This window comes from Bombus fervidus, chromosome 10 (assembly GCF_041682495.2).
Source record: "Bombus fervidus isolate BK054 chromosome 10, iyBomFerv1, whole genome shotgun sequence".
NCBI classification, from domain to species: domain Eukaryota; kingdom Metazoa; phylum Arthropoda; class Insecta; order Hymenoptera; family Apidae; genus Bombus; species Bombus fervidus.
The window spans coordinates 1,839,619-1,866,043 of NC_091526.1; the positions used below are offsets into that span (position 1 = coordinate 1,839,619).

At 36.3% G+C, this 26,425-nt stretch overlaps 1 pseudogene; it reads left to right on the forward strand.

Moving 5' to 3' along the window:
• The first annotated feature begins 18,651 nt into the window (after nucleotides 1–18,651).
• On the forward strand, nucleotides 18,652–19,611 carry LOC139991649 (regulator of microtubule dynamics protein 1-like; annotated as a pseudogene).
• The last annotated feature ends 6,814 nt before the right edge of the window (nucleotides 19,612–26,425 follow it).

Sequence of the window (26,425 nt, forward strand, 5' to 3'; positions counted from 1 at the left end):
ACCTAGACTAAAAGAATTCAACCGAACGCAATAAAATTCACCAGAATGCGGGTCAAAATTAATTAATAATCAACAGACAGTCAAAACTTGCCCAACTGCTGTCTTCAAATTGGAAGGATTGATGTTCGTGCCTTTGCAGACAGGAAACCATTATATTATCATTCCTACGAAAAATGTACAAATGTAAACTTTTCGAATGTCTACACCGATCACTTGCCAAAAATGTATGTATCAGAATACTCTGTCCTACCGCTCGAGTAAACAGGATCGATCAAACATCAACAGCACCAAGGACGGTCACTTACCAAATCATCGCAGATGATGAAAATAGCGGGGTCATCCAAATCAGACGACCCACCAGAACCATACGCTTCCACGGAGTAAAGCAAATCTAAGAAGGGGGCAATGTCACACACTCAAGGAAATCATCTGATTAGTAAATAAATAGACCGAACACTCTGAAGGCCACACCCGTTGAAACAATGGATTAACGAGACCCCCTCCAAAGGGACTAGATCCTCGGTAGAGCGACCTTCCTAAACGAGCGTAAATACAGTCTATTGTGATATTTCGAATCTATCCGTTGTAACCGTTACTCAGTTGGATTTTCTATAATAAATTTGATCTTTGCGTATCAAATTCTATTTTCTTCACCCTATTTGTGAAAGAATCATTTCATTCGTGCCGCGGCGCGAGGATATCACCTGCGATTTGTTAATTTCGCGATCTTTTGTGCCTGCGACGTGACACAAGCATTATTTATACAAGTTATACAATAACAGGGAAGATTAGAAGAAGGATAGGAATGAAAGGATAGGAATAGAAAACGAAGCAGATTAAGATAAAAAGAAACTATAAAATTTGCAAAAGTATTATAAAGTAGCTCGTATAATAATCTGTTTGAAAGAAGGCGAAGAAAAAATGGGAAAATATTCTTAATGCAGCGGAAGACAACGTAAATATTCTACATCTGCTAATAAATCAAAGTGATTTAGCAAATTTTAAATCGTAATGAACAATAGGTAATAGTCTAGTATAGGGTGTATATTGAAGTTGAATGAGAGCGTGTGTGAAAAATCTATATAGATCAATATCATCCTATAGCCGGTAGGCAAAAATTAGTAAAATATATGTATAATACATAATGAGTAATATTAATTGCATAAGTTCTGTATTCATAGAATACGAACGTGAAGAATGAGCGAAGAGAACAAGTTTTAAAAACACAGTTTGGCCCAGTTGCGTAGGATTCTCTGTATTGAATTCATCTCAGATTTGTAAAGAGGCTAAGTCTTGTTCAATTTAATGTCGAAGTAACAACTGAGCGTCCAGTTTCGCCTTTCGGTATCATTGAACCTTACTTTGAGGAAAATAATCGGACTGTGACAGTAAGAGGAGAATGTCACTGGGAGATACATGTATATTGCTAGAATTTCCCGATACCGGGGAACACGGTAAGCTCTAGTTTCAGCAGGAAGATACAACGACACGTGGAGATTTTCTGCAAATTGCGCAAAAACTCTTTCCCATTCAACGGCAAACGAGATGTTCGGATTAACAGCTGCGAACACGTTCTTTATCACGCTTGAAAATAAAAATTTATACAATGAAATCACGATTATCCGAACACGTTTCGTACACAAACAATTCGATCTTCTATAGAAAAACATTTGTTACAACCAACGATAATACCGACGGAAGGGTCATACAGCTTTGCAAGCAATTTTTAAAGGATTGCTGTCATACGGCGACGTAAACTTGTTTGGGTGTTAAATGTACGACGCTAAAAAGAACACGAAAAAAGCTAGTAAACTACGCTGAAGACACCATAAAGAAGAAATGGAAGATAATATTACGAAAGATATAAAAGAAGCTCCTTCTGCATTGAGTACAATACCAGGATTCAGTGATTGTGATAATGTCGACGCGACGTGATAGAACGGTTACAATGTGATGAAACTTCTTCAATAATTGACTATGGTACCATTGTTATGTGTGCTTGGAATAATGAATTGGAACACGAATATAACAGCAATGATGACATTCCCAACATTTTGAAGTATTTTAGGCTTTAGGTGTGGGGTTCGGATAATACGAGGTACAAAAGAAATGTAATTTTATCGAATTAAATCTGCAAGGGAAGTTGAGCGATTACGTAGCTAAAAGGATTCGAAATCAATAAATCTTTAGTCAAATATTTAGTTTCGTTAGTTGCATTCCGTATTTTTTTAATTCCATGTTCTTCCTTGAAATACAAATATAAAGATAAACATCAGCAAAGCGTCTATTTTGTTATCCGAAAGTTCGAAAATTCTTATCCGTACTCTTGTCCTTCAATTAGTCCGTATAACCGTTCTATAAACGTTCTACTGTATTATAAAGAACAATTTGTACAAAAAAAAGTGCTGACATATTAGGATTTCGAAACGCATTTTATTCCCAATAAGGTCATGATCCAATGTACAAGGTAACGTATAATGCGTCAATGACGTCTACATGCAGACTTACCAAACAACAGCTAGTATTTCACAATCACATAAATGAACACGTATGATAGGAACTTGGAAAATAGATGCACCAATATCGTACATCATTAAAATAATATCTCAAGGAATCTTTAAAAAGAGAACAGAAAACAATGTATTTCTTTTTCAATGAAAAATATACCAAATAGATTACAAGATGTTATTGGATAAAAATGAAATCTGAGGAGATAATATTAACATTAATATTAGTTAATGATAGTATGCACATATTTCTATCTTGGGAAAATATTATTGCTATATCATGAATTTTTTCATTAATTTTTATTTCTGTGTATATATAAGTATTTGCCTATCTGTCGCACCTGCTGTACATATACAGTGACTTGCAAAAGTATTCGTATTCCTGTTATAAAAAAGCTTTTATCTGAAGATTGTACGTATTTTAAAATTTTGCTATTTCGCTGCCACTATAACGAGACACGATTACCAAGACTATATTTTGCAAAATTTGAACCCAATCTGAAAATATACGTAACAGTTGCAAGATATTTACTGCAAATTTATATTTAGGGGAAAAAATTATACTGATATGTAAATATAAATAATTTTGTACCAAAATGCATTTCTAATTTCTTAGGTAAATTGAATACACGTCGGGAGTCCGCCGACTCTACGAGGGAGTGATCCGGTCCCGGGTCCTCTATGGGGCACCGGTGTGGGCCCAAGATCTGATGGCCAACCGTCGCAGTCGTACCCTGGTGAGGAGACTGCAAAGGACGATCGCTATCCGAATAGCCAGAGGATATCGAACAATATCCTACGAGTCGGCGACAGTGCTGGCGGCGTTCCCCCCCGTTCGAGCTGCGGGCCCTCGAGCTCTGTCGGGTGCATGAACGTCGCGTCCTGCAGCTCGACATCGCCGAGAGGTTAGCCCCGGAAGCGGTCGTCGAGGCCATGCTCCGTGGGCCCCAGGAGTTTAATGCTGTCCGCACCTACTGCGAGGAGGTCATACAGAAAAAGGAGAGGGCAGAAAGAGACCGGGAGAGAAGAGCCGATCCCAGTAGATCGTCGCACCAACATCGCAGAGGCTCCGCACGACGCAGGGGCGTGGCGCTAGGGGGAGTGGTCGCCCCCCTAGCTTCCCAACTCAAGCCGGGACGCCTCCCTAGACAACTACAATGGCAGGGAGATAGACGACGAGGTTGCACTCGGTAGTGATTCGCAAGAGACCCCGGGTGCACCTCTGAACGTCGGGATGACCACCGTGGGGTTTTAGTCGGTAGGAGTCCGACACTACACGGTCGTTGCTACGCAGCGCGTAAATTGAATACACAAAATTTGTAGTATATAATAAACTTTCCATTTATTTTCTTTTGTTCACCTCTAAAATACATGTAGCTAAAGTTTTGAACAAAACATATGTCAAGTACAAAGATATTAATTTAATAAATACAGTTAGTACAGATTTCTACAGCACGAACATACAATTAAATTTGATCATACGTTGACGATGTAAGATAATGTTGACAAATAGATCAGTACGTGCATATTTGTGTCGATGATTATGAAAATAATCTAAGTGGAGAATCTAAAAAAAGAAAGGAGCTTATCATTTATTTTGCGTCATGTCTATTTAAATCACAATAACTTGAAACCATCTTTGCAAAGTAACAGTAATCGAAACGTATCATTAAACATGATTCACATCATGCGTTCAAGCTTTAACTATCTCGAAACAAAAAAGACGTGACTTAAGCTACTTTCATAATCACCGATACATTTATACATATACAATAATCTTTATATCATAACAGCGACTAATTGTTAAATTATGCCACTCACACATTTGTTATATGGACAGTACATACAATTAGAGGGATCAATGTACAAAAGTTTTACGTAAATGAGTTATTAATCGCGTCCTACATTCTTTATTAATGAAAATCGTCAGATCAACTATTAAATTATAAGTTTAAAATGAATCAAACAGCACTAGTATGAATCATTTTATATGAGAAGTATAATATAATCCATAAAAACCATTTATTTGTAAACTATTTGCAAATAAAATTATTCTTATTATTCTTACAATAATCTCATAGTAAATTCTAACTTTCATGCTGCTTGCTTCCATACCCTTGGTCGAATATTGCTTGTTATTTTAATATACAATAGAACTTGGATTATATACACACATATACACATACATACATACATACATACATTATCCGAACGTTTTGTTACCTGAACGTTGTATAATACTCGCACTGTATTAACTGATTTTAAGAAACATTTTTCGAACCATTCATTCATTGTCTTCAGTATTGCAGTTAGTAAATGGGATTAATGTTTCCAGCAATTCTTCTCAGTACATTCGCTTGAAACATGCGATTATTCCACGATCCATTGATTGTATGAGCGGTGCAGCATCAAATGGAAAGTTCGTGAGTTGAACAAATTCATCTTTCGCATTTATGATCCCGCTATCGTAATATGCATCAAAGTTATCCACCAACATCGGAATCTTTTCTCTGTACGCGTCTTCAGTTGTCTTCATTTAACTGATTTTAAGAAATATGGATCGAACCATTCATTGAACATGTTACTGTTCATCAAAGGCTTGATGCTAGCTTTGTAGATGGTTGACAGATCGTTTATATTGAAAGTATCGAAATATGGAACTTTTATAACTGTGCCGATTATTAGTACCGACAACTTGTGGCATTCGGTAACATTTTCACAAAGAAATGTGGTAACTTGATCCTTGCGTGTTTCTTGCTTTGCTGTCGATTTCTCACTGCGAAAGATCATAGCTTTTTCTGGCACTGATTTTTCAACATTAGTCTTGTATTATCGGCAATGTCAACATCCTCCAATGTGTTCCCATCGTCTTGCAGAAGTTTTCTAAATACTAAACCTACCACTGCTGGTCAAATTGATCTTTTTTCAAATCTAATCTACTTAATGTATTGTACTAAATTAAAATATTATAATTAAATTTAATCTACTCAAATCTAATCTTATATAAACGTAACCTCAATTATCCTTATTTAATTAACCTTGTTTAATTAACATTATTTAATTATCCTTATTTAATTAACCTTATTCAATTAATATCCTTATTTAATTAACCTTGTTTAATTAACATTATTTAATTATCCTTATTTAATTATTTTTATTCAATTAACATTATCTAACTATCCTTATTTAATTAACCTTATTCAATTAATAACCTTATTTATCATATCGCTTCCTAACCTATGACTTTTCATAAAACATGCATACAATATATTCGTCGATATTTATTTCTAATTCGCTCTTTTTTTTTTCCTTCTAAGAAATATTTGTAGTCTGTCTTGCCTACCGCGGGCGGTTGATTTGGCCGCTCGATAAAATATTTTATTTACTCTTGTAATAAATGCAATCGGTACAAAGAAAAGGCTATCACAAGTAATCTTGTCATAAACCATAACCTATTCCACGATCATGACTTTGCTAAAATTACGAGTTTTATACGATTTGATAAGAAGAGAGGAAGAAGCCAACGTTTACGAACCAACAAATTTGTAATGGTATCTACAGTATGGGACCGATCTCTATATAAATAAAAGTGTAATTTTATTTAAGTCTATAGTTGAAATGAAATAAAAGTAAATTTTCTGAAAGTTTATCATTTTATATATATTTTCTTATAAAGTAACGTTATCTAAGTTAAATCATAAAAACTATTAAAAATTATTACTAAACTATTACTAAATTATTACTTAAAAAAAGATCATTTTGACCGGACACGGCAGGAATCAACATATAAGAAATGTCGATAGGTTAATTGCCGAAATCAGCTTTGATAATATCCTCTGTAGCCTTACTTGGATTCCGAAAATATTCATTGACATCCGCTTGAAGAGAATATCAATAAAGATTTTCGAAACGCAATAAAGCTACAGAGGATTTCTTTAAAGCTGATTTTAACAAACTTCTGCAAAACGAAGAGATCACATCGGAGAAAGTTTACAATGCCGATAACACAAAACTAATGTGAAGAGCAGTACCAGAAAAAACTTTGATCTTTCACAGCGAGATATCGACAGCAAAGCAAAAAATACGCAAGGATCAAATTACCATATTTCTTTGTGCAAATATTACCGAATGTCACAAGTTGCCGATACTAATAATCGGCACAGTTATAAAAGCTACATACTTCGACACTTTCAATATAAACGATCTGTCAACCATCTACAAAGCTAGCATCAAACCTTTGATGGACAGTTGCATGTTCCATGAATGGTTCGATCCATATTTCTTAAAACCAGTTAAAGAAAGATAACTAAAAACGGACACAGAGAGAAGACTCTGTCGTTGGTAGATAACTCTGACGCGCATCACAATAGCAGGATAATAAGTACAAAAGATGAATTTGTTAAAATCAGGTACTTTCTATTTGACGTTGCACCGCTCATACAACCAATGGATCATGGAATAATCACATGTTTCAAGCGAATGTACCGAAAAGAATTCCTGGAAACATTAATCTCATTATCTAACTGCAGTACAGAGAAAGAACTGATAGATAACCATTACGAATTAAACATGAGCGATTGTTGTCGCATGGTATATGATGCGTCAAGTGTCAGTAATGTAATACTGAAAAATGAGTGGGACATGCGTTTGAAGCATGAAAGCGAACAAAGTTCGGAAGACTTCGAAATAATAAAAAAGGACATAGATGAAGAACTTGCAACCCTGAATAGATTATCAGTATGCGGAGGATGCGACAGAGTCGCTATGATGAATTGGTTTCAAATTGATAAAATACATAATAACGACATACAAGTAGATATCAACGATATTCTTCAAGATTTTATAAATGAAACCCTGGCTAAGGAACGGGCGAATTTATTGACGAAGATTTACTTTGAAGATATACTTTACAGAAGCTCTCAAGAAAAGACTTAGATGGTTTGAACTACAAAATGAAATTAACTCGGAGAAACTATTTATATGAAGACATATATATTAAAAAATATATTAAGAAATATAATATGTGACAAGAAAGCTATGGAACGCGTAAGATTTTATGTAGCATCCAATTGTTCGTTTGTACTATTTGATTTGAAATATATGACACTAGTATACGGAAAGCTCTTTTCCTACTATCCTGATATTTATTATCATGAATTACGATAAACAAGATTCAACAATATATGGAAAACAAGGAAAGATGCGAAACGGTCTCCTTGTATTTACGTCCTCCTTGCCTTTTATACCTCCAATTTGAGAAATTAGAGTTAAAGTAACTGTTAAACTAAATCTTTATAGAGAATATCGAGATGGATAGATTAATGTATTATCAAATATATGGTCCCACAAAAAAATAATGATGACCTTGAAATCTTATTTAAAAGAAGACTTTCAGAAAACTTCAACTTCAACTACTGTGTAGTTTTTTTTTCATACAATCATTAAAAACGAAGATATTTAGATGTTGCCATTTGTATCCCATTCTGTATATCACCGAATATTTATCAGTTAGCAAAGCCGCTAGATACGTGAATAATCTATGCAAAACTTGAATTGAAATTAAATTTAGATTTATATAATTACTATATAATATATGATATAGAAACAAATACGTATAAACAGACTGGCTTCTTGTTTCCTCTTTTCTTTCTCGTATTCTTTATAATTTATCTTATTAAACGAAGAGAAAACTAATTGTAATTACTAGTATTTCCTAAGATTTACGAATTACTGAATATACGCTATTGAATGTGCAGTAGCGTTAAACTAAATCATTAAACACAACAAAGTTTGTACTCGTTAACACACGTCTCTAAAATATTTACTCCTCCTTAAAAGAAGGTAATAGTTTTTCGACATAACAGACTAATATTTCTTTAGAAGGAATGACAAACTACTTCGATCAATGCATGGAAAAATATAATCTTATTTTTAAAAATCTATATAACCTTCTTCTGACCTCAACGCCTACGTCTATCTATATTTCGCCTACAGGTTCTCGGATTTCCTCACGAACAATTTTATAGTCTTTAACCCCCGACATACCATGGTGCTCGCTGGTGTTGTTGAAATTGACGCTGCGTGATCGGTTTCAGTTGTCTGTTCGGATTTTTTTCATTTTGCTCGTACAGTGGACAACCTCGAAATCTTTCGGTTCACTTCGGCTCGTGTCACTTAGATTTTCGTCACTAGTGGACTATCCTTGCACGGAGATTCAGCTTTATCCAACAAACTCAATGAGCTGGAGTCGATGTGCTTTCGAGACTTTAACAGTATCCTCGACTTTTGTAAATTCTGAAGCTCCACTGCTTGCAATGGTAGCAGTGTCTCTTCCGACCTTTTGTTCGGCATCTTCGAAAGTTCGCTGCTCACGGGTATGATCAAGGACGTTCGTTCATCTTCGAAATTTTCGCTCGAAGATACTAAGGAACTCTTCAACGTTCCAGCGTCGCATCTTTTCAGTTTAGCAACGCTTTTTCTCTTTTCTTGTTCATATTATGAATTATTGTTTACCTGAAATTATTCCCAATTAATTATACTACTATTTCTATTTTTATAAAGTACAGTATATAATAAAATAACCAATTTAGTGATATTAAAATTAATTAAAAAGTTACACTATCGTTTATGACTAAATAAAGTTTCAAATATAAAAAACTGAATATAAAAACTAAATATAATAAACATTTAATATATATTAGATTATCCGAAATGTTTCTTTCATTTTATAAGGAAATAATAGATGCGCAGTGTTATTTGTTTTATATTAATTTCTTTATTTTATATTAGAGTTATGCACGAACATAATAATAGAAATATGACGGAATGGATCATACCTAATTCAATAAAATAATATAAAATAGAAATTGTTGTTCATCTATTATCACCTTATGAAACGAAAGAAACTTTTCGGACAACCTAATACCTTTAATTTGTTTTTTGTATAATCAATATGAGAAATCGTTAAATAAAATCATAACCGCAAAATATAATTGACCACTTAAATAATTGTTAGACTTCTTTGATTTTTAACTAGTGAACATTACTTTTTGATACTACGCGCGCGCGCGCGCGCGGTTGACGAAGAGTTAACGTCTCTACTATAATAATAATAATTAAAATTAAAATTAAAAAGAATAAGTAAGTAATAATTGCGACACACTAGACGCCTCCTCAGAGGATATACTTACATTGTTAAACTGCAATGCGATGTGCCCGCACTCTTGAAATTTGAAACATCTAGCACCTTTGCCTTTTGTTGGACATTTCGTACTTAGATGATCTTTGTTTTCGCACAGAAAACACCGTTGCACTGGTTTCTACGCAGCTCTGTCGCGACTCGTCCTCTCGGATTTTTCTTCAACCCGCTTGCTTTTCCTCTTTGCGTTTTATATCATGGCCTCACACAGGGCGAACTTCTCTTTCAATTTGCGAATATCATTGGCGCCATACAGTATTATTTTGTCGGTCACGAATTTCGTCCATATGCACTTGCTTAGGTATGCCGAATATTTTCTAGACGTACTATTGGTATGTCTCGGTGTCCTTGGTTCGATACGACAATCCCTTATGCACCTTGTGCGCGTCTACTTTTTGTGGAAACTCGGTACTCAATATTTCCTTCGTTATTTTGTAACTTTTAAAGCACATTTGATAGTCGACGAACAATTTTGCCGAACGCGTAAAAATCTCTTCACGTGCATTACTCCGTTACGCGTCAATCCAGCCACAAAGGTCGCACGTTTCCTCAATTTCTAGAAACCAGCTTTGCACATTGACGTTGTTACCAGCTCTGAATATTAAGACGAGAGCGCTCCTATTGTCGACTCTCACGTGTGTTTCAAACACGTTGCGCTCTTCGTCCTTCATCTTTTGCCTCTTCGTCTTCTTCGTCCATGCTCGATTTCCAAGGCAATGAAAGCTCTTACACGCTTTTGCAGTTCTTTCTTCTTACCAACTGTTTTTTATCTTCGTTTCTGGAGTTTATCTTTGAACTCCGCAACTTTCACTGTTTCGATTCGTTCAGGCACATCGTTAACAATACACTGTTCTTCGATATCTACGATGGTACTATCCGCGTTTGATCCTTCGCTCGTCGTGATATCGACTTGATATCAATTCACTTGCACAATTACTACACGAATAGTTAAATTAGTTAACACGAGCACGAGGTCTCAGAATTTTATGAGACTTTATTTGTTATATAGATTTATTTATAATGATTGAAACTCATGACCAACAACTCACAACTCGACAACCACCGAGGGAAGACTGACAACTGCAACTGGTCGCAACTTATTGGTAACTGACCATTCTGTCTACCGAAACCGTCCTTTTATACCAAGGTTTTCGGTATTACCCCCACCATCATGCATTTTAGAATTATGAAGGACCCCAAATGGTCAGGTATACCTGACATTTTACAGTTAGTTGCAGTTCCAAAGGTTACATGAGTCATCGGGATGTTTAACTCCACTCAGGGTGTTAACCCTTTCACTTTCTTCCTAGAGCCCACTAAAATTTTCCTAATGGCTTTCTAACAGCTTATGACACATAGTACGTGCTATTTCCTGTAACCCAAACATTAAACTTTGGACCAAGTAATAACGAAATGTGCAAACATACTTACCCGGACCCACAATAAATCCGACGAACCGTTATAATCCCTAGAAATAAATTGTCTAAAATCCCCTTTTTTGCGACCAAAGTTACTGCCGTCCACAGATTTAGATTCTATCTTACTGTAGATGAATTTCATTTATACAATTTATGCATCCCTCAAGTCGAGACAATAAAAAATTTTCAGTAAAAAAAAATTGCTTCGTCAATGTTAATTTTTTATGTGGAATAGTAACTAAATTTTACTGCTTTACACAAATTTGGTTTCGAAGCTAGGAATTATCAAAATTGCTCGTGAATATACACAAGCTTGCATTGGTATTAGAACACATTCAAATTATTGCAGGTAGATAAAATATATTTAAAATGAAGCTTTAGAATATAACATTCGCCTCTGATCTTATCTCGGTTAACCATCTGCGATTATTCGATATCGTCCAGAACAATAGTTGATATTCCTTAGTGTTGCGGTCTGGCCGCCAAGGCCTACACCTCGTTGCGCTGACCTGCAATAATCCCAAGGAACCACCATAAACCAAATCTTCTTAGCTTAATCTCTATTTATATAAATATTTTCGGTTTATGGATGGTCCTTAAAGCAATCCTTAGGTTTATTGAACGCTCTTACTAATTACCATCTGCGATTAGTCGGTATTCTCCAAAACAATAGTTGATATTCATTAGTGTAAATAAAAAGCAAAACACAATTGAAGATGAATGAAAATTACTTCCATGTTAAGTTTAGTCACTGTAAGCATATATATCTGTGCAATATTGAGAGTTTAGAATGATTGCAATATGCATTTATTCAATTACATTCTACAAATTTATATATAGATTTTATCAAGTGTTAGTTATTTATTAATAATAAATATGGGACTTGCTTGACACAAGTCTATTTTCCTCGTTCCAGTTTCAATTTGGCAGTACATTTAATAGCAGTTACGACGAGAATTAAAGAGTTAACACTAGAGAAACATATTTCCATTATAATCTTTAAAATATAATAATTATATAAACGTTTTGTTTGAGTTGCTGCGAGTATCCGCATACTTGTGCATATAGCAGTGTATATAATTTTCTTAACACACTGGATTTGAGTAGCGATCGGGCAAACGCACATGCGTCATTCATGTTTTCGTAGCCAGCGGCACATGGGGGGTTCCTATTGTCCTAAATTGGTGATTTATGACAACTGATCGATAGCACAGAACGGCACTAAATTGAGTTTCCTAAATAGAATTCTCCTAAGTAATGGCCTTGTAAAGTGTCAAACGACATGTGCGTTTGAATAAAGTAGAGAATAACATCGGGGTTATTATACATTTTTATTTTCAAGATATCTGTATTTAATGATGGCAACTTTAGTATTGCTTATTTTCTGTCGAAAAAGACAAGCTGTTAACACGTTCGTCGCCACGTCGCACATATCTATGCGACGGGTATACTACCGTCGGGGCCCCGTCACCAAATGATGGTGACGCTCTTCTTGTTCGAGTTAATTAATTAAATATACGATATTATATATAGGATATACAACATAAAAATATTAAAAACACATTATACCATACTTTTTATTAATTTATATTCTGAATAATATATTACTGTATCCTATATCGTATGGTATTCGTTAAAACATTCCAAACACATTTGGGGTGATTTTGGGCACTTCGAAAAATAGTGAGACTCCGTTATCACTACTTTCCTCACTTTCAAATATATTTTCACGCTGTTTACCGAACATTTTGAAGATGAAAAAATCACTGATGTACGTCTCACAAGTATGCTTCTCGACTAAATGAAAGATCCGAGATATCTGCCATGAGATCCCTTGGAATACTCTAGCTGGATAGCTTATCGCTTTCTCCATTTCAGAAATAAATAATCTTTTCTTTATAATAAATCTAAGGCGATAAACAATGAATCGAAGGGGATAAACAATGAATCGAAGGCGATAAACAATGAATCGAAGGCGATAAACGATGAATTCCTGCTTGTCGCTCTATTTACGTTCTGCGTACCGGCGGTCGGATTTGGGCCCCGCAGGCAACTTAGCCGAATCACGCTGGGCGACGAACGTGTTAATACATACTATGCTTCCCTGTTGAGAAAGTTCGCAGAATGATTTTTTACTGTCATCTCAACAACGTTGCAGCGATCTGGTAGGGGAAGAAATACAGTTTATAGTTTTATCTATAAGCAGATTAAATTTCGCGAGCCTACGATAAGTCGTTCGACGCTTATGGAAAAGCATAAGCTTTTAATAATAAGCCTTTAATAAATCTTTAGCATACCTATTTTTCTTTCAGTCGTCACACGTCTCGAAAGCGGCTAGTGATCTTTTTTCAAATTGGCGAATCACTGTCTGAATAATCGCCGAAGAGCTTAGTATTACTTTATAAAGTGCACATCCAATTCCAAAAAATGATTTAAAAACGCGAAAACTTGATGCTAGAATTGCTGATCCCACGATTTGCTGATGTAATTCTACGAACATTTTTGACAGAATGTAAATGCTTTTCAACTTGTAACGATGTTAATAATTTATAGTAGCATGAGATGCAAATATTCTCAGTTCATCTTGTAAACATTCGTTGAGAAGTGTTGAAAATAGCTAAAGTCAAAGTGTACTTAGTATTTAGGCAATTTACGCAGGGTGCTCACACAGTTACTGATCAATGTTTCTACCCCAAATACTAAGTATACGAAAAAAAAAATTAACGTGGGAACCTTTTTACCACATTTTGCAATCAACATAATAATATATATTTTAATTTTTCATGCTTACAATATTTTCCGAAAAATGATGATTTCTAATTTCTTAAACAGAATGTGACATATTTTTTTTTTTTTTTTGTACTATACATTACTGTTTCATACATTAATATAATTTTAATCATGTACAATATAGATAATTTCTTTTAAGATCTCAAGATTATACAAGATTGGTAATAAAAGAAATGTGTTTAAATATTGCGTATAATTTTACATTTACTAGTATCTCTTATTCATCAGGCTTAAGGAGCATGTTCAATACGACTATTACTGTCTATTATTGAGAGTGCGACAGTATCACTGTGATGAACTGGTTTGAAACTGATAAGAAACATAACGACATGCAAGTCGATATCAACGATACTCTTATGGATTTTATAAATGTAACTTTGGATACAGAAACGTACACACTTTCTGACGAGAACTTTAAAGATATATTTGGTGATAGCCCTCCAAAAATGGCTTAGATCGTTTGAACTACAAAATGAAAGTAATTAGAAAGAATTACTTATATTAAGACATATATATTAAAAAATATATTATAAAGTACATACTATAATACTCCACGTTTGTACCGTGGGAATTACCTGTGTTTCTTCGGCGCGTGCAAGGGCTGGCGGCTGCAGCATCATTATCATTTCGATGTTTGCTCGGGCAACACGCGCGATCCGCTGCTCTCCCACAACAAGGGCCTCCTCCTTCGAGTTAGTTTGCGTAAGTTTGGTTTAGATGGATATTTGCATATTATGGTTGTTTTCGTGATTTTGATCCTTTTTCCTTTTCTTGTTGTTTCTCTAGGCTTCGGTGATCGACGTTTGAACAATGTTTGCGGAGGCATTTCCATCAGGGGTTCCTATCCAGACTTCTCTGGTGCGTGTTTTGTCTTGTTTTTAGTCCGCTTGATTCGTTCTGTTTCGTTCTATTTAAACTGTATCGTGTTGTTTCAGCGCCAGCGAAAGAGGGATTCCGAAGAACCCATGGGCGACTCGAGAAGACCCATCAAATGAAATTCCCGGAGAGGTTTTGGTGGCACATCTTCGTCACCATGCTTCTGGGAGAAAGGGAATTTCCCCGTTGTGCGTTATTGGTGTATGCGTGAGTTCAGCGAACTTTGTCCTGGAGCTCCTTGCATCGATTTTGACTTGGTGTAGCTGCTTCAATTTCGTTGGTTCGTTGTTTGATAATCGTGGGTTCCTTATTATTATATTATTTTTTTTTTTTAGATGCATCTTGTTTTTTTTGTGTTGAATATATATATATATATACATATATACATTTTAAATGCGATAGTGTAAGGTTATCTTTTTTTTTATGTTTGTTAAATATGTGTGTATTTATTTAATTTTATATTTCCCCCTTTTTTAATTAATTATATATATATATATATATTTTTACATTTATATTTGACAATGTAGTTGCGCATAGAATTTATTAAAGAAAAATGTTAATAATGTGTTTTCATGATTTGTTTCTTGCGCCTGATTTCCATTAATCCCTAATATTCCCGTCGCCATAACGCGTGTCATTGTGTCCGATGCGCGCGTGTAAATCTAACATGGCCGCTCATAAATGTCATCAGTGAGGTTATAGTGGCGGATCTTTAGTTTTGTTTGATATCGAAGTAATTTTCTGTCGCTCGTTTTTCCTTATTCTACCGCAATTAGAACATTTATTTATTAATATTGTTATTACTTTAAAGTGACAATAGTATTGTTCGTGTGAATATACATATATATATTTATATTGTGTGTGATTTTAATATGACTAATGTTTTGTAATTCTTCGATAGCGTTATTTATTGTTTTGAGTAGTTTATTTTATAGAGTGTTCGATAATATAAAACGCACACATACACACACACACACACACACACACACACATATATGCATATATACATATTTCTTCTGGCAGTGTAGTATTTATACCAAATGAAATGTTAATTATTTATTTTATATTATCTTCATTTAATAAGATAGAACACACACGCGCGCACGTATATATGTATATATTTCTGGCAGTGTGATTTTCATTTAGATTCTTTAGCAATGTAATGTTGTGTATTTGAGGTTATGTGTCAATTATTTGATTTCATATATACATATCTTGTATTGTGACAACATAGTATTGAAGGTTTTATTTCTAAATTATTGTGTGCTTAATGTGTTTTTACATATTTGTGTTTGATGATAGAATTTCTGTATGCAAATCTTCAAGTCATTGCTGTGTTAATTATTTTGAACGTTTGGCCTATCGACAAGTTGTTACTTAGTCCCAAGTGTTACGTTGTGTGTTCTATTTCTTTTATAGATTATTAGTAGTGGTTTAGTTTAGAATATAGGTTATTTATATATATATTTTTTATATATAGACATGCATGTTTCATAATGTAGTTCCTATTTTATAACTCTTTATCGGAATGTAGGCTAGTTTTAAGTATGTATCTTAGATTATTAATTTGATTTAATAATGTAGAATGCGCACACATATATATATTTCTGATAATGTAACCTTTATTTCTTTAATAGTATAACATTGTATGTTTTATGTATTCGTTAGACTATTAGTTTTTTGATTTCATATATACATATATTTCATAAATTGATAATATTGTATTCGTTGCATAGTATTGGAAGTACTGTCTCTAATATTTACTAGGTTATTACATGTTTGGCATATATGTTTATACTTATATGTAACTCTCCGAGTTGTTGCAGCGTTGATTGATTAAAATATATTTATATATACATATATTCCTGGCGTTTCAATCATTTCCATTTCTGTAGTTATTCTTATTTCCTGGTTTACTTGTTTGGTTCATGACTCGTTCAATCCATTAGTTGGTTCTATTTATTTTATTTTATACTGGTTGGGTTTATATTATATTGAACCATAGGTTTTCAAATTCCAAGTCGGTTATTGGTAGGTTTATTTAGAGTTGTGTGTATATGTATTTTGTTTATTGGTTGGATCTATTAGTCGCCCTCATTTTGTTAATCCTTCCTTTCGTTTCGTAGTGCCTTATTCGCGCGTTTTGTATAGAGTGGTTTTCTTGTTCTTGTTACAGCACGTGCGGAGCGCGGGACGTGACAGTTATCTAGCACTACGATATCACGTATAACGTTATATACTATTACCTTCTAACCTATAGCGTTATACACTATTACCTTATAACGTATAACGTTATATACTATTACCATATAACATATAGCGTTATGTAGCATTACGTTCTAACGTATAACGTTATATACTATAACCTTATATCGTTATACGTTATATACTGTTACCTTATAACGTCTAATATTATATACCATTACCTTATAAAGTATAACGTTATGGAGCATTACGTTATAACGTATAACGTTATATAATATTACTTTATAACATATAACGTTATGTAGCATTACGTTATAACGTATAACGTTGTATACTACTTCGGTAGAACGTATAACGTTATGTAGCACTACGTTATAACGTATAACGTTACATACTATTACCTTATATCGTTATACGTTATATGCTATTACCTTATAACGTATATCGTTGTATACTGTAGCCTTATAACGTATAACGTTATATACTGTAACCTTCTAACGTATAACGTTATGTAGCATTACGTTATAACGTATAACGTTGTGTACTATTACGTTATAACGTATAACGGTATGTAGCACTACGATATCACATATAACGTTATATACTATTACCTTATAACATATAACGTTATATACTATTACCTCATAACGTATAGCGTTGTATACTATTACCATATAACGTATAACGTTATGTAGCATTACGTTATAGCGTACAACGTTATATACTATTACCTTATAACGTATAACGTTGTATACTATTACCTTATATCGTTATACGTAATATACTATTACCTTATAACGTATATCGTTATATACTGTAACCTTATAACGTATAACGTTATATACTGTAACCTTCTACCGTATAACGTTATGTAGCATTACGTTATAACGTATAACGTTGTGTACTATTACCTTATAACGTATAACGTTGTATGCTATTACCTTGAAACGTATAACCATGGAGCAGAAGCATGGACCAGAAAGAAACATGGAGCAGAAGCATGGAGCAGAAGCATGGAGGAGAATCGTGGTGCAGAAAGAAGAATGCAGCCGAATCAAGTAGCGGAATCATGGAGCAAACCGAAGCATGGCGCAAGCAGAAGCATGGTCCAAGAAGAAGCATGGAACAAGCATAAGCATGGACCAGAAGGAAGCATGGAGCAAACCGAAGCATGGGCCACAAAGAAGAATGGACCTGAAGGATGGAGCAGAGGTATGGAGCAGAAAGAAGCATGGAGCAGAAGCATGGTGCAGAAGCATGGAGCAGAAGCATAGAGCTGAGGCATGGAGGAGAAGCATGGTGCTGAGGCATTGAGGAGAAGCATGGAGCAGATGCATGCAGCAGAAGCATGGAGCAAGGAGAGGCATGGAGCAAGCCGAAGCATGGAGCAGAAAGAAGAATGTACCCGAAGGATGGAGCAGAGGTATGGAGCAGAAAGAAGCATGGAGCAGAAGAATGGAGCAGAGGCATGTAGCACAAGCATGGAGCAGAAGCATGGAGCAGAAGCATGGAGCAGAAGCATGGAGCAGAAGCATCGAGCAAGCAGAAGCATGGAGCTAGCAGAAGCATGGAGCAAGCAGAAGCATGGAGCAAGCAGAAGCATGGAGCAAGCAGAAGCATTGAACAGAAGCATGGAGCAGAATCATGGAGCAGAGGCATGGAGCAGAAAGAAGCATGGAGCAGAATCATGGAGCAGAGGCATGGAGCAGAAAGAAGCATGGAGCAGAATCATGGAGCAGAAGCAGTGATAACTACAAAAGAAGTTCTAATAGGAAAAGCCGATGAATTATACGAGCGAGAACAATAGGAGGAAATACATAACCTTCTAATAAATTATAAAGTAATTACATTGCGTATATCACTTATAAATGTAGATAACAAAACTGAACATTTGTATAGGATAGCGGTGATATTGAAATTATATGGCGTTTGTGTAGAGCAATGTATAAATTGTCTAAGACTGTGAGTGAAGTAGATGGAAAGAAATGAATTTTCGAATCTTATGATTTAATACTTAAAGCACTTGAAATAAATGAGGATAATTGGGCTGCATACAAATGGGCATCGATTCTTCGCAATTGTAAGACTCTTTATGAAGGAGTGAAGGCACAAATAAAAGAGTCATATAATATTAAGAAACATATGCTGGTATATTTCATGATAATATATTAATATTTCTTTCCCTGATACGATGTCAAGCAATTGTATCGAATATGTTTAATATCGCAGAGAGCAATGGAACTAAATGCAAAAGAACCACCTCTTATGTACATGCTTGGTACTTGGTGCTATCAAGTTGCTGATTTAACATGGTATCAAAGAAAAATTGCATCTGTAATATTTGGAGAACCACCATCTTCATCTTTTGAGGAAGCTCTAAAATATTTTGAAACCGCAGAGGAAATTGATCCCAATTTCTATAGTCAAAATTTATTAATGTTGGGCAAAACCTACTTAAAATTAAATCAGAAAGAGCTATCTATGAAATATTTAAAAATTGCCCTTGAATATCCTGCAAAGAACGAAGATGATCGAGATGCTAAACAGGAAGCACAAAAGTTGTTAAAGAAACTTTAACAAACTTGACGGAAATTATGATCTATTATATGATAAATGGATATTATTATAGGATATGGAATTGAAAGGATAAAGTAAATTTAGAATCTATCTTTTAAGTAGAAGTATAAAATTTATTTACTATAAAGTACAGTACAACTTATGTGTGATGAGCTTTTTATACGCAACATCTAATTTAAGATTTAAGATTACTATATACATGTATATTTTATAAAATGTTTTATTTCAAAATGTAACATGTAGCAAATTTTAAATAGTTAATAGCAGTTGAAGAAAATTCGTATATACAATATGTCATTAAACTACCTTTCTCGCAAAAATTAGTTAAAGAAATATATTGTAACAGAATTAAAGTATCAAAATGTTAATGTAACATTGTCACAAATATCACGGTTTAATAAAGTAGTTTCCAAGTCGAATTATCGGTCAGGTGATTCTTCATTTTCCTCTTCCTCTCCGCGAGCCATAATTCCATCTTTTTGGAAAGCAGAGAGAAAATCAAGATATTGGCGTGTTTGAAGGCCGATTATCTCCCTTGGCACTCTTCCCATCAGATGGTATACAAAGGAACGATGCAGGCCAATCTGCATAGTGTGTTGACCAATCGGGGAAGTATACTGCACCACAACGTAATCCGGTGGTAGATCTTCCGGAACATGTGATATGGTGTGAAAGGCGTTAAATCCAAGTTGAGATTCCGCCATCGTTTCGTTATAAGGCACAATCTGGAAACAAAAAATAAAAAAAAAAAAATTTAATTTACGAATTGCGTGAAAAATCAGTGGAAGAAACGATTGAAAGGAAATAAGATACTCACTGTTCCAAATGTGACGAAAATGTATAAGGACGCTACCAATCGTAAAGCACTTCCAAACCTGAAGAACTTTTAAACGTACCGCTCGATATTCGAACTGGAAATGCCCCCTCGAGCGAAATGCCGAGTTTATATAGTCGTCGGTGAGTTCCATGTGTATTACTACAGCATGGATTAGGACTTTTTGGGGGGACCCCCTAACTAGCAGGTAGGTAAAACCCAAGTAGTTGTTTGTTTGTTTGATGTTTGAAATATTGTTTAAGGGACAGACGGATTAGCAGGTGCGATGGTCGCCTCGGGTATTCCTTTGTCACCCTCTTCTCAATTATGGAAAATTCGAGAATGCGTTAGAGGATAAACAATCACAATAGAGTTGGAGAAAAATGCGATTCTAATTTATTATTAGTCATCGAGTAGGAAGCGAATACATTGCTTTTTTTTTTTTTAATTTACGCTTTCTAATAAATAATAGTTTATGTGTTACTTCTATATGGGTTACATGGTTATCACCACTGGGTTATTGGAGCAATAATCGTCTCGGGCGGTAGTTTATATTTTGTGTTTACATTCATAGGAGTTCGCTAATATTATAATTATGAATTTTTCGAAGTACGTATATCGCTTAAATATATTCGAACGAATAATATACTTTATACAGAATTATATACTTTTTTTTTTTTTTTTTTTATCGTGGGGAAATCCTCATGGACACTCGGCGCTGCGTAGCAACGACCGTGTAGTGTCGGACTCCTACCGACTAAAACCCCACGGTGGTCATCCCGACGTTCGGAGGTGCACCCGGGGTCTCTTGCGAATCACTACCGAGTGCAGCCTCGTCGTCTATCTCCCTGCCGTTGTAGTTGTCTAGGGAGGCATCCCGGCTTGAGTTGGGAAGCTAGGGGGAACCACTCCTCCTAGCGCCACGTCCCCTAATCTGTCGCACCCGGGGCAGCGACGGCGGCGCCGCGCCCCTGCGTCGTACGGAGCCCCTGCGACGTTGATGCGATGATCTACTGGGATCGGCTCTTCTCTTCCGGTCCCTCTCTGCCCGCTCCTTTCTCTGCATAACCTCCTCGCAGTAGGCGCGGACAGCGTTAAACTCCCGGGGCCCTCGGAGCATGGCCTCAACGACCGCTTCCGGAGCCAACCTCTCGCCGATGTCGAGCTGCAGGACGCGCCGCGGTTCCGCCCACGCTGGACAGAACTCCAGCGTGTGCTGTGCCGTGTCCTCCTCTTCCCCGCAGTGGTGACAGGTGGACGTCACCTCCCGCCCGATCTTCAGCAGGTACTCACCGAAGACCCCGTGTCCGGCGAGCATCTGTGTCGTCCTGAAGGTGAGCGGAACCCCGCCTTGATCTCTCCAAGCCTCCCAATTGGGAAGCACGGCGCGGACGGCTCGGTGTGGCCGCCTGGCGTCCTCCTCCATCAGCTGGGAGCGCCACCGCTCCCAGATCTCCAGCTTTGCCTCTTCCCGGACGTTCGAGGCCGAGAGGCCGCCCAGCGACAGCGCCACCGTCGAAGGCGGTGCCCTCAGGTGTTCATGCACCCGACAGAGCTCGAGGGCCCGCAGCTCGAACGGGGGGGACGCCGCCAGCACTGTCGCCGACTCGTAGGATATTGTTCGATATCCTCTGGCTATTCGGATAGCGATCGTCCTTTGCAGTCTCCTCACCAGGGTACGACTGCGGCGGTTGGCCATCAGGTCTTGGGCCCACACCGGTGCCCCATAGAGGACCCGGGACCGGATCACTCCCTCGTAGAGTCGGCGGACTCCCGACCCTGCTCCGCCTATATTCGGAAGAAGGCCGCACAAGGCGTTGGCTGCAGCCGTCACCCTCGGGACCAGGAGCTCGAAATGTGGTCCGAACGTCCACCGACTGTCGATGGTGAGGCCTAGGTACCTCATACGACACTTCACCGGCACCGCTTCGCCATTTATGGCCACGGACAAACCATCGGGAGGGGATCCCCTGCGGCGGCGGTCGAAGAACCATAGGGCCTCCGACTTGGCCGGCGACACGTTCATACAGAATTATATACTGAAACATTGAACGATACATCTACCACCGCTTTATTATTTCTTATGCATTAATTACACAGTCGTCGTATTTAGTATATAGGAAGTACAGCAGAAAAGTATTTGATCGATATAGTTGTCGCTTGAGCTATTCCGAAGATTACATTGTAAATATCGTTTAGCTTTGAATATATTTTATTATCAAGGGACAGCTTTTTGTCGTTGGTATTTGGCGGAGGGTAACGATTAGTCAATAATGAGTCGTGAACTCCTTCTAGGTAGATTCAGCGAGAGGACAAGAGGTAGCTATATAATTCAAAAGCATTAATAGTTCCCGTTTTCCTTCTGCTTGAGAGAATGATTCATTGTCAGTAGATATAAAGAGGATATTATTCGATTTTTATTACGAACGTACATTAATACAAGTTTTGCTTATAGAATTAAGTTGTAGAAAATAACGGCAGTAATTGATCAATGCGAGTATCGAAAATTAAATTTCAATTTCGATGCTCTTGGATTTATTAATTATTTAAATTTTTTTTATTTAAACAATTAATTTTAATATAACATAAACTAGATATTCATCCGTTTATATTGCTCAAGGTATTTTTATTCCTTTTTAATTCAACCGTATTATTATTTTCAACGTATTATTTCAATTTTCAGCGTGTATGGTTGAATAAGTTGTTGGACAAACAATCGAAGTTATCTTAATTATTCGCGTATAATTAATATTATCAAATCGGTTCATTCAGTTTCCTTTTTATCGTTTTATATCGTTCCAAAACGGGTAACTGAAGCTCTTCGAATTTCACAAAGCTATCCCTTATTAAACGTTCGACAGTTCGCCATTCACCTTTCGCATTTTATTATCATGAATTCGCTTATTATCATGAGTATACAGACTGAATATCGTCTTTACAATTACGTACTGTCGACTATCACATTAAATAACGAGAGCTTTAGAAAAATTGAATTTGATCGCGTACCTATCGTCGTCTTAAGCATGCAAGTCGATTAAATTAAGCAGAAAAAGGAACGCATTGTCGATCATCGTTATTATGCTCGTTAACTTTACAGGAACAGCATGTTGAGATCGATGTTGAATAATTTCTGACGAAATGCAACAATATCACCGAAGCCGAAAAGAGAGCCGCCGACGTCGAGCGATACTTCAGGGAAGATTGAAGTCGACGACCAACAACCAATAGACCAGGCCTACGAATCAACACCATAAGAGCAAGACTACCCACGGTGGTTCTACGATCCGACGGACGACGATATAAATTCCTCGTTGATAGCGGAGCAGGAATTAATATACTTAAACGACTATGTGTATTAAGACCAACAATAGTGAAAGAACAAAAATTCTCGATGGGACACTCTAGATTTAAGACTAACGAACACGCGTTGATAAAATTATTTGGTAAGGTTGTAGAATTCTTCGTAGTAGACAATAACTTTCCGATTATAGAGGACGGCATACTTGGTTTTCCAGCCCTATCTAAATTTAAATTTGAACTATCAAACCAACAACTCAAACTAGACAGTAACAGGCTCTTGTTGCAACAGGAAAACGACTTACCCCCAAAACAAACAGTGTCAAAAGAAAAGATAATACCGCAGCCGACGCACTACCTAGAATACATGTTCTAACTAGACGAGACGAAAATTATTCATACAAACGAAAAGATAGGTATAGGCGACGACAGTTTTACAGAGACAGAGAAGAACGCGATCAAAAACGTAAAATTGTAAAATCCCAATCAGTTTCCAAAGAAAGAGACCCCGTTTTAGGACATAACGATTATAAAAGGTATAAACATGATGTGGAATGGTTAGGACCATATACAATTGATAAAGTATGCACCCCATATTATTTGATTCAAGACAAAAAGGTACACGGCAATCGTTTAAAGCCCTACTTTCCAGGTCGACACTTCTCTTTGCCAGAATAGTATCCGCAGAGATAAATACCACACAAAAAAAACAAACAAACAAAAAAAAAAAAACTGTATTCAGAAAAAAAAGAGAGAAAAGAATATTTCCATAACAATTTATGTATTAATCTATTTTTTCTGCCGAAATGAAATTTTAGGCAACAGCCCCGCCAGCACCAAACGCCCTGGCCGCAACACCCAACACCTATACCTCAACCAATACATGCCACCCCGAAGGAGAACAGGAATCAGGTGTAATTTTCAAACCACATCGAGTACGATTTCGCAAAAGCCTCCTGAAGAAAACTTGAGGGACCAAGCTTAATCTAAGAAGGGGGGAATGTCACGGATCAAATTTCTGCTTAGCACGTGTTACGCCAGATGTAGTGGTCCTTGCGAGATTCCTCATAATCTGGGCGCCAAGACCTATCCATTGTTACACTGACCCGCAACAGGCCTAAGGAGATACCGTAAACCGAATCTGTTCAGTTTCATTTCTCCTCACATAAACATTTTCGGTTTACAGATGGTCCTCATGTTTGTTGCACGCTCTTACCTATTACGGAGAAAGCGAGTGTCTGGCGAGATAACAGACTTTTCCCATGAACAAGGATGCCGATATCTGGTTTTCTTTGTCTTTACAACTTCTTTTATTAACCAATGGGCATCGCGGATCATTACCCTCACTTTTCTACCGAAAAGTGTGGACGACGAATCCGCGTTCTGAGTTCAAAAGGGCACACCCACACCGAGCTTTCTTCCTTGATGGTACGAGACAGGTCCGAACTGTTCTTCTTGCGATCTTTTGTAATAAAAAATCTAACTGTGTCAAATAAACTCGATTTTATACTGCAGCTTTTGTAATCACTTTAAAAATTACGCGACAAATGCAACGTATCTAAACTCTACGAGAACAGCAAGAAACGACAAAATTATTACTCGTGAAAATAGTTTACCAATTATTATGTTACATTCGAACATTTATTTTCACGCGCTTCGTAAGATCCATAAGAAGTTGTATCATTATAGCTTCTAAAATAGGTAAGTACTTGTTTGTCAAAATACGCAGGTAGTCGGATTAGAATGACGTTTTATCTTTTATCATATTTTCCTGTTTACTATCGTTTTTCAAATAACGTTTACAATTTGTACATCTATAAATAGATATTCACAAATATTTCCAGTCTTACTATTTTCCAAACATAATTTCTGATTTTAAACAATTTCGCCGTAAGAAAATGTTACAGTTACTAACGTATAAACGTTAACGAACGTACGTATAAAAAGATTCAACTCGTATCTGTAAGAGTCGTTGTGCAATTTAATTTCCGATATCCATATCAAATATTAAAAAACGTAAATTATCATTGAAAGCGTAACATTATTTCCATCGTCGCTAATAATTTACTAATTACGTCAAAGAATGTTAACGTATCCTTAACAAATCGCTTTCTATATTCTCGCAGAAAATTTGTATTTTTGCACTTGCATTATACGCGCTAACCGCGTATTAATTCTATATATTCATGCAACATAGTGGATAAATAGGCGTATCATACGTAGCGACGTAATCGTTTAGCGTTGCAATCGTCTATAGAATATGATCATACGTTACGTCCTGGCAACGTCGACCCACTATTACAGAAATTACCAGCATCGTAGGGGGTGGCCGGTGGGGTAATCGCTATCACCGGCCTGGCTCTGTAATACTTTTTCATCAATGCATCGCCGATCTGACGAAAACTAGGCAAGGTTCGCCAGCAGGTTCTCACGGTGCAAGAACCGGACACGCCGTGACATTTGCACTCTGTTTGCAGCAGAGCTTTAACTATCTGCAATGAAACAATACTCACGCAATTCAGCATCTAATCCGTGCCATTTATAGCAGTATAATTTCAAATTTCTATCTTTCGTACTACGTTAACCATCGATTATACATCGAATGCGACCGACGCGTACTCTTTAAGTTACGTTACTACGAAACCTCGAAATAATTATACTATCGTTCGCTATTTTAAAGCTTGGCTAATTATTCTTCACGAGCATACGATTTTGATATTCGTATCGTAAGGAAATATCAATC